Genomic DNA, 14,740 nt, shown 5'->3' on the forward strand with positions numbered 1-14,740 from the left:
ATTTTCAGAGTAATCAATGGTCTTCACACAAAAATAAGAATAATGAGATTTGATTAGCCCTCTGTTTGATCCACACACATTTTGTGTAAATTTGAATGCCTTGAAATTGATGTTGAATCTGATCAGTTACATCAAACACCATATCACGATTAAGTATTTATTTGTGTGTGTGTGTGTGTGTGTGTGTGTGTGTGTGTGTGTGTGTGTGTGTGTGTGTGTTCTTTTGTTGCAGTTTAATCCTGTGAGTGTGGAGGCCAGAAGTCAACCCCTAGGTCATTTGTCAGGGGTCTTTCACTGGAACTGAGTTGCTGATTTGACTATACTGACTGGCAAGAGAGCCTTAGGGATCCTGCATCTCCACCTTAGAGTTGTTATTACCAACACATAGCAGATGTGCCTGCTTGTTTCTGGGGATGCCAGGGATGTAAACCAGGTTATTATGTTTTTGAAAAGACTTTACTGACTTCATTATTGATAGCCTTAATTTGTTTGTCATTACTGCTGTAGTCTATTTCAATGTTAAGTTTATTCTCTTAATAGAAACTTAAATCAGAAATCGAAATCCTGTCTGTAGACCTAGTGATAAGTATAATGTCTTAAGATTTTTAACTTATTTTTATATGTGGGAAAATATTTTTTAAAAACTAGAATATTGGTGTATTCACATTACTCGTTTTAAGTTAACATTAAATTTTATACATTTGCTCTTATTTTAAAATTAAAATATCCTGTGAGGTGAAGGCACTATGCCTTTTCTATTCATGCGTTATGGTTTAGCACTGAAGATCATATCTATTTACTATTACATGTAGTATTATAAAGCAACATAATAGTGTATGCTTTAGATTCAGATAGAATATGAGAAATTAAAATAATTACCCTTTTATGGATTAATGAATAATTTAGAAGAGTAGTAATACATGAAAACTATAATTTCTCTAATTTAAATACAATTTGTTTAAAATAGTTCACAAATTTGGCTTGTTATATTCATGAAGAAAATGTAAGTAGTACAAAAATGAATATTAAATGTTACACTATTACTTGTAGCATTATAATGACGCATTCAGAAAGTCAAGGTTGGACATTTGGGCTAGGACATAACTCAAAGGGTAGAGGGCTTGCCTAGCATGCACAAGACACTAGATTCATTGCCCAGACCACACAGTAACTGGACTTGGTGGAACTTGCCTGGAACCTCAGCAATCCAAATGTTGATACAAGAATGGTCAGAAGTTCAAGTAACCTTCAGCTACATAGTGAACTTGAGGCCAGCCTTTCCCCATGAGACAGTGTCTCAAATTTAATAATAATAGGTTTCCCTCAGAATTAATGGGCATCATTTTCATTCTAGTATATGATACACACACACAGTCTTAGCAAGCATTTAGAAAATATGTGTTACTGAAGAAATAATCAGGAGAGTAAAAGTCAGAATGAAGAAAATTCTTTAATTTTTTGAAAATTATAAACAGAAATGCAAAGAAAAGCCTTAATTTTGGAAGATCATTAAATATTTTCCAATTAATCTATCTGATTTTTTTCATATAATAGATTTCAAAATTAACACATGAGCATTTCTATGTATAAACACAGTGAAGATTATCTTAGATATGTAACTTTTTTAATGAAGTAAATTTTTTTTCAAGATTTATTTATTATGTATACAGTGTTGTGCCTGCATGTACACCTGCAGGCTGGAAGAGGGAACCAGATCTCACTACAGATGGTTGTGAGACACCATGTGGTTGTGGGAATCAAACTCAGGACTCTGGAAAAGTGGCCAGTGCTCTTAACCTCTGAGCCATCTCTCCAGCACTGTTGTTTTTTTTGTTTTGTTTTTTTTTTTTTTTTTTTTTAGATATAGTTTCTCTTTGTAACAGTCCTGGCTGTCCTGGAACTCACTCTGCATACCAGGCTGGCCTCACAGTCAGAGATCCACCTGCCTCTGCCTCCCAAGTGCTGGGATTAAAGGCATACATCACTACTGCTTGGCTAGATATGCAAGATTTTAAAGAAGGAATAAATTGATAAACCCAAGAGACCAAAAATAAAGTACTTACCTAGCTGAATACAAAGTATCTTTATAAACATAGAGAATATGGAGTACTTAAAACAGAATCTGCAGAGTCAACAGGTTGATAAGTTGTAAAACTCAGACACATAAAACTAAGTTACAGATTACCCTTGACTCCTAAAGTTATGAGTTGACACCCAGAAAAATCACATACCTAAGCAAAGGAGAAATCAAGTGAAGTTCAAATTGAGGGTGACAGAAAGAATATTGTTTTATGTATATATACAAATTTTCTGAAGGAAAATATCTTTGCATTCCCTCACTTTATCTCCATTTTTATAAAATGTGTTGATTACTTAGCCTATGAAGGTGGTAGACTCAAAACTGATAACTGCTTTGAAAGAATACCCCTTCTTGTGTGTTTTCGTATTTGACTGGGTGCATGTACTTTGGTGGGTTTTCTTGTTGTGTTTGTTGGATTTTGAGATAGGGTCTTTTACTGGCTAGGAGCTTACAAAGTAGGCTGGGATGATTCTCCAGTACTCCACAGAGCCCCGTTTGTCTCTACATTCCCATTGCTGGGATTGCAAACATAAGTCACCCGTTCCCACATCGATTGTGAGATTTGCTCTATATCCCCAAGCTTACACAGTATGCAGTTTTTATGACTGACCTATCTCCCTCCTTTCAGGCAATCCAGATATTTTCTGGAGTGTCTTGAATGGACAACTACTCACTATTTTTTTTATTGATACTTTCTTTTTTCGGATTCTTTTTATTTGAATTAGAATCAAGATTGTTTTACATGACAATCCCAGTTCCCTCTCCCTCAACTACTCACTATTATGGAAAGACCCTGTTTGGTGGCACAGCACTTCTCAAACAGTATTGACAAAGTCCTTGCTGAAGTAGTCCACAGGGAGCTAAAGTCTTGTGAAGGATGTGATGAAGAGTCTGTATGGATTTGCTTTGAGTTGATGGGTGCTAACTTCTATTCCCATTTTGTGAAAGTGTCATGTTTAAAACTGCAAGCCTTCCATGATAAAGAAGCAAGACATCAATTCATAAAAGATAGCATAGTTTTTAAAACCTGACATATTTAATATATTAATCCCTTTCAAAAATGTATCATGGTAGGTACTTTGTTTTTATTGAACATATTTTATATACCATAGAACTTTTATCTCTTTATAATATGTATTCCAGATAGAAAACCTTGCCTGGTAAAGGCATCCTTTTGACCCTTGGAAGCCAGAAAAAGATCTGTTTTCTCTCCTTATGGTTTAATCTTTAGTAGACTTTTCATATAAATTGTTCATGTAATACATGCCTTTCTTGATTGCTGTTTTTTTCCCTTAGCCACTTAAAAGTTATTCATATCTAACAAGTATAGTTACTTAATTATTTTTATTTCATAGTAATATTGCATTGTAGGCATACACTATTTTGTACTTGTCAGTGGGCAGAATGTGAATTATTTTCATTCTTTTGGTTATTTATAGTCATGGTGCATGAACATTTATGTAGCATGTTTTATTTTGGTGTCCTATCATTTCTTCCCAGCGTTAATGTAGGAGTGGAAACACTGAACCATCTGATAATTCTGTCTAGCATTTTGAAGGACCATTGAACTCCTTAACAAAGGATGGTGTATAAGCCCACTGTGTTTACTAACTAGGAACAATCTTTATTAGGGAAGAAAGGATTGAGAGCTAAAGATAATAAGTGACTAATAAATATTAGCTGTGAGTTGCTCTTGTCTTTTAAGGCATCACAAAATGATATCAGTTTATTTAGAAAGTGCTGCATTCATAAAGCCTCAAATTAAAGCTTATACTACTGGCTAATCAAAGCTGGTTTCATATTGAAATTCGTATTCATATTGAATGATGTCTGAAACTCTCTAGCTTTAGATTCCAGTTCAAATTTCATTATGTTTAAGATACATTACCTGAACCAGTTTGAATCAAAGAGTTCTTATTTGCTAAAGGGGTAATTAGGCCAACACTGTTATAATGGGAGGACTAAAGAAAATGTTGTATAGAAAGGCCCTCACACAGAACTTCATGCACTTACTTAATCCTGAGAGAATGAACTCATTAAAAAATACCTTTAGGAATTAAACAAAAAACAAATGACCTGGAGAGTAAGCAAAATTTAAAGTACAATACCATTGTGGGGTCACTTGCTTTCAGCAGTATTTTTCAAAGCCCACATTGTATATTCTTAATCCCTGAATGTGACAGTTTCTCTAATTATGTGTCTACATACTAGCACCCACATTCAGCCCATCATTATATTCAAGACACACCCACTGGACTGTAGCTAAGTCCTTAATGAGTTACTAATGAACAACTTAAGCTTAGATCAGCATTCAGAACAATCCTAGAGAGTGTTGAAAAGCCATTCCGATTGCAAAGCTGTGGCTTTTAATTAGACCGTAGGTCCAATAAAATTTCTTGTTTTCATTCTTCCTACTTTGAGGATATCGAGTGACAAGTAACAGCTGTACCCTCATTTTGATATCATTAGCCATACATGAAGTTAAAAGGGCTGAATTCAGTCATTGAAATTTGAGAAATCGTTGCATTGATCAGATAAAAGGACAAACAACATGCAGACATTACAGTAGTATTCTGCAGTGTTTCTTTCTTTTTTCGTTGGACTTAGATGACTTTACAACAGATTGATTTTGTTGTTACATCAGAGAATAGCAGATGACAGGAGGAAAAAAAGATCCATATACAATTAGATGATGTAGGTGTAAAAAGAAAACAAAAACCCTTCCCATACGCATAAAAAGTCTGCTTTCACACATTACCAACTCTGTACAAGCTGTTAGAGGTACCACGGAAATAGTAGTTATAAATATTACCTGAATTAGATCAAGGGTACTCTTTACTGGAGCTCTCTATAGAAGTCAACAATGGTGGTATCCCACACTAATCCTATTTGCTCCCTTTTCCTCCATGCTTTCAATAGTTGGTGAAACCATGCAAAACTTAAGGGCACATGCTTTCATAAAGAAGGTAAAATAATAAGAAACAGACTGGTATATAGCTCTCCCTCCAGGAATACTACACAATAACTTGAAAGAGGACTTCTAGGTTAATCACAATAGCTGGTAGTCCAAATTACTGTGATAGTTCTGTTGTATAGGTTACTGGTTGCTGTTGGCAAGCTTAAGTTGAGCCTTGCAACAGATAAAATTATATATTTTCTATTATAAATAATTATATATATATATATAATTTTAAATATATATTTGAAAATAGGTACCTAATAATATAGTAGGAATATATCAAGAATGTGACATAATCAGTCATTGTGACATTTGAGCTTGTTAGCATATCTTCTGTGTTATTAGGCAGCTTTTGTGTTTGTGTTGACCATGGAGATGAGGAGCAGGTGGCAAAAATCTCTTGCTACCCTAAGGGGAAAAAAGGAAAATAAAAATATTCTTACTATTCTTAACTATTTTCAAAGATGCCGGTTTTGATTAACTTAGCAAAGGAAGACAGAACTTACTACCTAGAATGAACTCCATGAGTATATGGATCAATTGTATTGCTCATTTTACCCACACACCAAGGCTAAATGGCAGTGTGATTGAAGAAGAGTACCCCATTACCACAGTTGCACAGAATTGTAAAGAAATGGTTGATTTTAGAGCATTCTGAACACACAGCTTCCATAACATTAGAATTAATATTCCTCAAGAGGGTAGCAAACTAAAGAAGTCAATGTTGTTGAGAAAATGATTCCAAAGCTTGAGTTTTGTTATCAGGAATTACAATCTGTTTGTGTTTTGTTTGCAAAGAGCAGGTGCTTTTAGTTGGAAAAGAAACATTTACAGTTAGATTCCATTCCTTTAATGAGCAAGATACATAATAAGCATTTTGTTAATTTGAATGAAAATGAATCTGTCTTTTGGGAAAAAGCCAATTTATTTAAAAAATATTAATGAATTTCCTACTTACTCATGTTCACAAGTATTTGAGATTTGTGGAATAACATTACAATTTAGACAGTCAATATAATAAATCAAAACCCTCTTGTACTTACCTATCTTACAGTATTTAAAACAATTAAACTACAAAGCCAATTATAAAATAGTCTCTAGAAGTCAGCCTCCAACTCTGCAGAACAACTTTGCCTTTGACTTCATTCATAGAGGAGCATGCAACTCTACCTCTCTTCCTCTCTTAAATAACCTTGGACACTTATTTTCACTCAGTCTTCAGGCAAAAGTTTATTTCATTTCACTTCCAAGAGCTAAAATGTTGAGAAGTGTCAGGAAATGAGTCTGGAAGGCAAATAGTTCTCTACACATGGCATATCTGTAAGGTGTCGGATGCTTTTATCTAGAGAAAGGACCAAATAAGTGATATGCACTTACACTAAGGGTCACCATAAAATGGCTTCATCGTACAATGGGGGACAAATCATCACCAAAGAACTATTTTTCTTAAGAATATACAATTAGCAGGGCGTTGGTGGCACACACCTTTAATCCCAGCACTCAGGAGGCAGAGGCAGGAGGATCTCTCTGAGTTCGAGTCCAGTCTGGTCTCCAGAGCGAGTGCCAGGATAGGCTCCAAAGCTACACAGAGAAACCCTGTCTCAAAAAACCAAAAAAAAAAAAAAAAAGAAAGAAAGAAAAGAAAAAAAAAAGTACATTTAAAGCCAGGTGGTGGTGGCACATGGCTTTAATCCCATCACTGCAAAGGTGGAGGTAGGTGGGTCTTTGAGTTTGAGGCCAGCCTGATCTACATAGTAAGATCCAGGACAGCCAGGACTATTGCACAAAGAAACCCTGTCTTGGGGGCAAAAAAGAAAAAAGAATATACAATGAAAACAGGTTTTTTCATGTCATAATTTCTACATTTTAATTTCCACTCATGGCATCCTTAATCAGGTAGTTGAATTGGAGTTATTGTGACTATGTTTAGATATTACTATGAAGACTACAAAGAAATTATACAGCAATTACATACACCTTAGGGAGAAAGTGAGGAAAAGTTAATCTCTTCTATGGGTAGCAATCTTATGCTGGGGGAACGAGTACCTTTCAGGTTTACATGAGAAAGCAGAAATGATAAACAGCCTTTGTTTACACAAAAATAAATGAAAGTAAAAGCTCACCCCACCTGGTGGGGTAGGGGAAATTAAGGAACAAGTACCCATTGTTACATGTTAAACAGGTATAAGACAGAGTTCATGCTTGACACTTCCAAAGAGAAGATAATGAGAAGCAAAGAGTACATGGGTTGCCATGATAGTTTTATTAGCATACATTTTAAATTCTGTATGTATCATACTTAATGAACTGATAAAATGACTTGTAAAATATAACCTAAAACCCAGAAACAAATGACTTGCATAACATATTCATAGTTTGAGAAAGCTGACTCTCTTTGAATTCAGATAGCCTCTCATGTATTAGTGTCTTTGAACTCCTCCCAGAAGTATCGTATCCACTGCTTTACAGCTTAATGTTTTAATCAGGGTCCAAGCTCATTTTTATGATTGACATTTCGTTATAAGAAGCAACTAAATAGGAGACTAAACTGAGGAGAAAAGAATGCAGAAATTGGTCAAACTTCTTTGGAAACAATGGATGTATGTTTAAAATTTGTGATAATGCTTTTATTTCTTAAATCATAACATAATTATATTATCTCCCCCTCTCCTTTCCTCCTAGGATACCCTCTTAGATACCCCTCCTTGCTCTCTTTCAAACTCTTGGCAGCTTTTATTTTAATTAATTGTTTTATGCATATATGCACATGTATATACACCTATATTTCTACATATGTGAATACAAACTTCTCAGTCTGCATAGTGTGACTTGTACTTTGCAAGTCAGTGTTGATTTCTGAAGGTGTGTTACAATGAGTTCTTATATTTCTGTTTATAACTTCTCCTATCTGTGCTTTCTTCCTTCTTTCATTCCCTCCTGTCTTTCCTTTCTTGCTACTTCTTTGAAAATGATTCTTGTTATGTAGTCTGCTCTTTCTATGAACTCACGGTCTTCCCGATTCCGCCTCTCAATTGCTAGTATTACAGAACTGCCCACCATGCCTCGTTCTTGTGATTACTTCCATTCTATATTCTATAAATAATATAAAAATGCTGGCACTACTATCAAAAACATTTTCTCTCCTCAATACTTACTTCATTTACTTTCATTTCTTCTGGTTTCTTGTCCGTATACAAACAGCGCCATGAAATTTTCACAGACATGGCACAAATCATTTCATAAATCTAATGTGCTACAAACTAATAATCTTCATATCTCCTTTATCAAGTATCTGGAGATTTTTCACTAGGAAAACACAATCAAAGTTCTAAAGTGATCAAAGCATCTGCCTAAGAAGTGCTAAATGACAGAGCTATAGTTGCTTATAATGAATATTAAATATCATTCATGACTCCAGCAATTCATAATTGAAAACAGCAGGTGCACCATTTTCTACCAATGACTCCTCAGATATCTGATGTTTTAATTATTACAATGAGCTGGGCAGTGGTGGCCCATGCCTTTAATCCCAGCACTGGGGAAGCAGAGGCAAAAGATCTCTATGAGTTCCAGGCCAGCCTGGTCTACAAAGCAAGGTTCATGACAGTGAGGCCTTCAGAGAAACACTGTCTTGAAACACAAAACAAAACAACAACAAAATTAAAATGAAATTCCTGTTTCTGTGATAGCTACAAAAACAAAAAAACATGGTGCACTTACTTTATCTTTATTTCCTCTTCTACGAGCAACATTATCTTATAGCCATATTGTCATAAACTATAGTCTCAAACACATATAGGAGGGGGAAGTCTAAAAGAGAAGGTTGCTTAGAACCAAATCCATTAATGCCACATGTTGACAGTGTTTTTCATCAGGACTTTGAAAAAGTACCTGTTCTTTTTAACACTGTCGGAAAAAAAAAAATCAAGAATGTGAATCATGTCTCTAAGTATCCAAAGACACCCAGCTTCAAAGAGGAACTGAGTGACTTTTTGCAGCCCTGTATAGAATTTATACAAGTGGGATACAAGTGGGTGGAGATTGCCAGTATAGATATCACCTTACTTGACAGGAAGAATCTCTCTGCTTCAAATACAATTGTGCCCCAAGGACAGCATAGACTTCTAATTACGTTTCCTCCCATGCATTCTGGTGGATTTATCCAGTATTTTATTTATTACTAGCATGTGAGTTGAGGAATCTTTCTATGTGAAGATTCTAGACTTTTAACCATAGATGCTATTTTGATGATTAAATCTCTACAATAGTTCTGTGGCACAAAAATTGGATGTATGGTTACAACTGAAGCAGATATATCCTTGGAAGTTCTACAATACATTAATCATAGTATGTACAATGTATTCTAAAGATAAACGTTAAAATTTGGTGCTTTGCTATCACTCTTCAGTGACTGTGAAGTGCAGTGAATTTAAGTGAATATGAGCTATATTGCCTCGCGCACACCTGTGTCTCATTTTTCCAACTTAAGAGTCATATTAGTTCAACTTCCAGTTATTTTTTTCTTGGTCTCTGTTCATTAAATCGTGTTTCTTCCTCATGCAAATGAGCTTTTCTGAGATCCCTGATTGCTTCCTGCTTAGCTCTAGAATGTTCTTTGTAGTTCACGTGGATAGAATGTCCAGGTAGATCCAGACACAGTGGTATTTGTTACTGATGTCTATTTCACTTTCATTTTATCATTTGCCATTCTCTGCTTGCTGTAGAATTGGCTATTTTTTTTCTCAAATATCTGATCTCTACTGCAAAGGAAATTCCTGTTTTAGTTTGCTTTTGTTTCTTTATATCTTTCCCTGTCATTTCATTCTCTTTCCTCCCAATAATTTATCCTAGACAGAAGCTTAAAAATGATTGTGATGTACAGAGTCTGCATCTGATTGTTGCTCACTGCCTGACATTTCAAACCATTCCCCTTGACTTCTACCCATACTGAGCCAGCTGTGCTAACTCCTGAACAGTTCAAAGCTGTTCCACACAGCAGACCTCTGCCATAGCCCCATGTACTTTTTACTTCTGATTTGTATGATTTTGTATGATTTTTTTTGTAGATTCAGATATTACAAAAAAAAAATCTCAGTTTGAGTTTTACCCCCATGAGTGTCTTCCTTAAAGACTCAAATACACCTTTTATAGCTTGCCCCATTTATGTTTTCTGAGGACTGGCTATATATCTTTATGACATTGTTTTCTTCTTTTGTGTTTGTCTCAATGGTCCTAGCAAGGTGAATGGTTCTTTTTCACACCCTTGTAGTCGGCTTTGTCCACCACCCTTTTCTGTACCTTAAAGATGAGCTGACACTTGATGAGAACTCCATACTTATATGTTGAATAAACAACATCAAACAAGCTCACATCCCATCATACCAAATAAGCTATTATGTTAACTTGACATAAAATACATTCTTTCACCACTATTAAAATAGAAGCTTTTTGCATAACATGTTATATAACACAGGTTCACAAGTGTCTTGACAGAGAATTGTTTAAAAAATGTTCAGATACATGTATTTGTAAATAATTCCATAAAATAAACACAGTTTCATTATCAGTAGTATAGAGGAGACTTAAGAAATTTCAAACATACTTTTTCATACATTTCATTTATGTTGCTGGTCAAAATGAAGTTTGAACTGTTTTGGTATATATATATATATGTATATATTTAACATATTTAACAATGCTATATTATGACGTTTAAATGTAAATCATATCAGTATTATAGGCATAAAATTTAGAATTATCCACCAGGCGAATTTTCTGATTTTAAAATATATTTCTTCTATAAAGGTTTATCTTTTCATATGATGGAGTGATATAGTTTTATTCTTAATTTGAAAACAACACATATATCTAGATATCAGAATACTAATATATAACCTTGTATTAGATGATTATCACTAAGTGCTTTTTCTTCATTGGTTTTCTTAGTTTTTCCTTCACTGTTTAATATCAGTCATATTTGATAACATTATGTCTTCAAACAAGCAGCTGTAATAGTTAAAAATGTATGTATCGAGAATGGTGTTTTCCTTTGTAAATTCTTTGCTTTCTATTGACAGGTAGATTTTACTATCTCTCTTATTGAGTAAACTTATTACAGTTAGTGTAGAGAATTGTGTGTCTCGTTTATCAATTCACATAAAGAAATCATGTACTTAGGTAGCTCTATTTTTTCATAGCATATAATATATGATTGTTGTGTCAATTTTTTTAAAATATCATATGTGTATAATTTTATTTTATCATTATTGTCTTGGTCTTCCATATTTATTCATTTATGTAATATGCAACATTTGTCAGTAAAAATCACTGTGTATATAAGTGGCAAAAATGTATGTATATCTTTTCACATTAATGTCCATCATAGTTCTTAATACAGTATCTTTCAAAATGTTAGCAAAATGACCATAAAACATATAAATAAATACAAAACAATCATTTAACTCTGCAACAGAACAAAACAAAACAAACAATAAAAGTAACAAAATCCCTTTATACTGTCAAGCTTTTTTATGTAAAAACTGAATTTGGTAGCCAATGCCTAACTTCATACTTGGGTAAATTAGTGCACATAGTTTGTATCCCAAAGTTATGAGACTATTAAAATAAAGAGGACCTTTGTATTTTATAGGTAACTAGCTTATTCAGTTTGTGTAACTACATCTAATTTTTATCATATTAGAAACGGGGATGAGAATTTTTCCTAATAAGGATAGTGTTTACCAACTACGGGGTGAAAAACTCATTGTTCATCCCCAGGTTTGTCTGAGTGGGATTTGGGGTGGCTGGTCCTAAGCCCGAGTCTGCCATAGAGGGCTGCCTTTGGGTATGGCCTCTGAGTAAGCAGGGGTTTGATGGTGCGCCCTGCGGTCCCCGCAGGTGGCAAGCACAATGAGAGACATCCAGCCCTTGCTGCTCCACTGCGACATGCTGAACGCAGCCCAGGAGGCGCTCTACCTCCCAGACATCTTCTTCAGCAGCCAGCTGCAGAGCGTGCCACTGCTCATCGAGGACAAGGGTCACGCGGAGCTGCCAGAGGAGTTCGTGGACCAGGTGCCCCAGGAGCACAGATTGCAGCCCAAGGTGCGGCCGGAGGGGAAAAGGGCTGGGGTGGCAGGGCAGGGGCTGATGGGAGGCTCAGTCCCAAGCAGCTCTCTCTCCTCATGTTGCGTTCCACACTTGCTAGTGGCCTGTTTTTCTGCTTTAGCAACACATGCCTATTCTGCTGTTGAGCCACATCCTTATTTTGAAATATTTGGTTTAAAATGTGTGGTTGTGATGCAAACCAGGAATTGTGACACACACTTGTCATTCCGACACTTTGGAGGTGGAAAGGGATGCATCACTGTTTAAGGCAAGCTTAAGCTATGTAGTGAATATTCAGGCCAGCCTGGACTACCTGAGATGCTATCTGAAAAGAAAAAGAAAAAACAAAACAAACAAAGAAAAACATTAAGGTTGAGTTAGAAATACTATTTTTCATTACTGCAGGCCACTTCAAATTACTTTTCAAGTAAAACATTTTTAAACTGTGAAATTGCTAAGACTATGAAAAATGAGCATGAATATTTCTGATCGTCTTGTTTGAGAACGAAGTCTCATCAATAGAAACTAACAAGGTTTTGAAAAGATTATGATTAAAGCATCTTGGTAAGGGATTATGCGTAGTCATTTAAATCATAAAACCTCAGGAAAAAAGCTAGTAATCTCATAAAAATGCTGGAATGTTCTTATGGTCTTGCTTCCCAGCTGGCAACTCTATTGAGTGAGTCTGTTGAGTCCAGTTCCATTGAGGAACACTATATAATGTTTCCACAATGTTAAATACTATTTTCCCAATACTGTGTACTATATTAAAGATTCCTTTTTCTTTTTTCCCCCTCACAAAACTCTATAGGGTACTTTTATTCCTGTCATTTACCCCCCAGGTGACATAACATTAAGAACTTTGTGCTACAAAGTGAGAAACCATGGGAAGTATGTGGCTGAAATCCATGAATTTCAGTTACCCTGCTTACTCTAAAAATTTTTGAAGGGGTAAAATATAAGACATGCAAGGGTGAAGTGGACATCACTGTATTTGTTGTGCTCATTGTCTGAGCCTCATTGTGGCAACATAAAATAGAATGCTTTGTTTGAGAGGTACATCATAAACACACTTCAGGTGTAAGGAAATCCAGATATTTAAACTCACTTCTTCAGTTCTAGTGAGTACATTGAAGAGAGGGAAGGGTATAGGGAATATGATGCTCACGATGGATTTGAGGCCCCCTTCACCCAGTTCTATCAATGTTCTGCAATCTGTCCATTGAAATGATCATTTCTTTTTTGACAGGTGTGTGTAGGGGTCGTGGTGGCAGTGTTGTCCACAGCAAGGGACACATAGCTGTGTCTCCAAAGTGTTGCAAATATTTAAGGGCAGTGTAGAGTACACATTCTTCCTATTTCACTGTTCCTCTTTCAGAGATGACATGCTCTAAATTAGGCAGTTTCCATTTATTCACACAATGTACATCAATGGCCATGGGAATTTTGTGATGATTTTGACTTGATTTGTATTGTACATTAATACCTCAAGTAATTATCATTTAAGTTACTCTGGTGAACCAGTGATCATGGGAATTTATAGAAAGCATGGAGAAGAAATACAGAAATAATGTTTAATTTTCATTAATAAAACATAAATACATACGCTCCTGTTTGCAATTTTGTCTTCTGACAAAAATTCAGAATATAGAATAATTTTTCCTATATAACTCTTAATATAGAAGTTACTTATATTTAGATAGTCTCCAATTTTTATTGTTTTTGTTTCATAACACTCTTCTCTATCACTAGCTTTTAATGCCTGTCACACATATATTTAATAAAGCAAGGTAGTGATGGGTTTTAAATCACATATTTCTAAAAGGAAGTTTAAAAGAAAGGAATTATAATGTATATTATTTTGAACAGAGATGAAAGTGGAGGTACTTGGCAGATTGCACGGAAGCTCATAAATAGAGTATAAAGTCTAGGTGATGCAACAGGAGGTGAAAGAACCATATAAGTCTGTGACCATTGTGATACATTTAAAGTTGCTGTCCTATGAAAGTAATTTCTCAGTGAGACAGCAAGACTGAAGGGTATCTGATATATTGCTTCCCACAAAAAGAGTAATGAGAAGTAAGTAAATATTAGAGAGGCATAATCCTTCCTGTAGTGAAGACAGTACACACAGCCAGAGTGCTTAGATTGGTATTAAAAATGAAATTGAAGCAAGAGAATCACATTGTCTTGAACTCTTTAAGTTTAAAAGACATGGCAGATTTCAAACAAGAAAATGGCAGGGAATTCAAGTTCCCTCCGTACCTCTTTGCGTTTCTCAAAGACCAAGAAACAAACTGTTGTAGGATGAAGATGTTGTAAACATATAACCTTCAGAAAACAGTTTAAATAATGAAGGCCAATATTGATGTGATCAATCTGTGGTGTAGATAAATCCAGCCATGACAACAGAACAAAGTCCTTTTCATCCTTTTCAAATGGCATTTTGACAAGTTTGTCCTTAAATTTATAACTTTTTAGAGTTAACAGGAAGTAAGAGCTAATGAGGGTTTGTATTCACAGAAACCAGAAATTCACTGCATACTGAGAAAATGAGGCATGCATGTGCTTGTGTGTGCACTTGTGTGTGCTTGTGT

At 35.1% G+C, this 14,740-nt stretch overlaps 1 protein-coding gene across 4 annotated transcripts in view; it reads left to right on the forward strand.

Annotated features, from left to right (window-relative positions):
- The first annotated feature begins 11,941 nt into the window (after window positions 1-11,941).
- Window positions 11,942-14,740, forward strand: part of Adgrl3 (adhesion G protein-coupled receptor L3) — a 446,202-nt gene continuing 443,403 nt past the window's right edge. For all 4 annotated transcript variants that reach the window (XM_035452601.1, XM_035452599.1, XM_035452600.1 and 1 more), the window contains exon 1: window positions 11,942-12,140. The gene's annotated coding sequence lies outside the window, so the exon portion shown is untranslated. The remainder of the gene's footprint in view (window positions 12,141-14,740) is intronic.

This window comes from Cricetulus griseus (genome assembly GCF_003668045.3).
Source record: "Cricetulus griseus strain 17A/GY chromosome 1 unlocalized genomic scaffold, alternate assembly CriGri-PICRH-1.0 chr1_1, whole genome shotgun sequence".
Taxonomy (NCBI): Eukaryota; Metazoa; Chordata; class Mammalia; order Rodentia; family Cricetidae; genus Cricetulus; species Cricetulus griseus.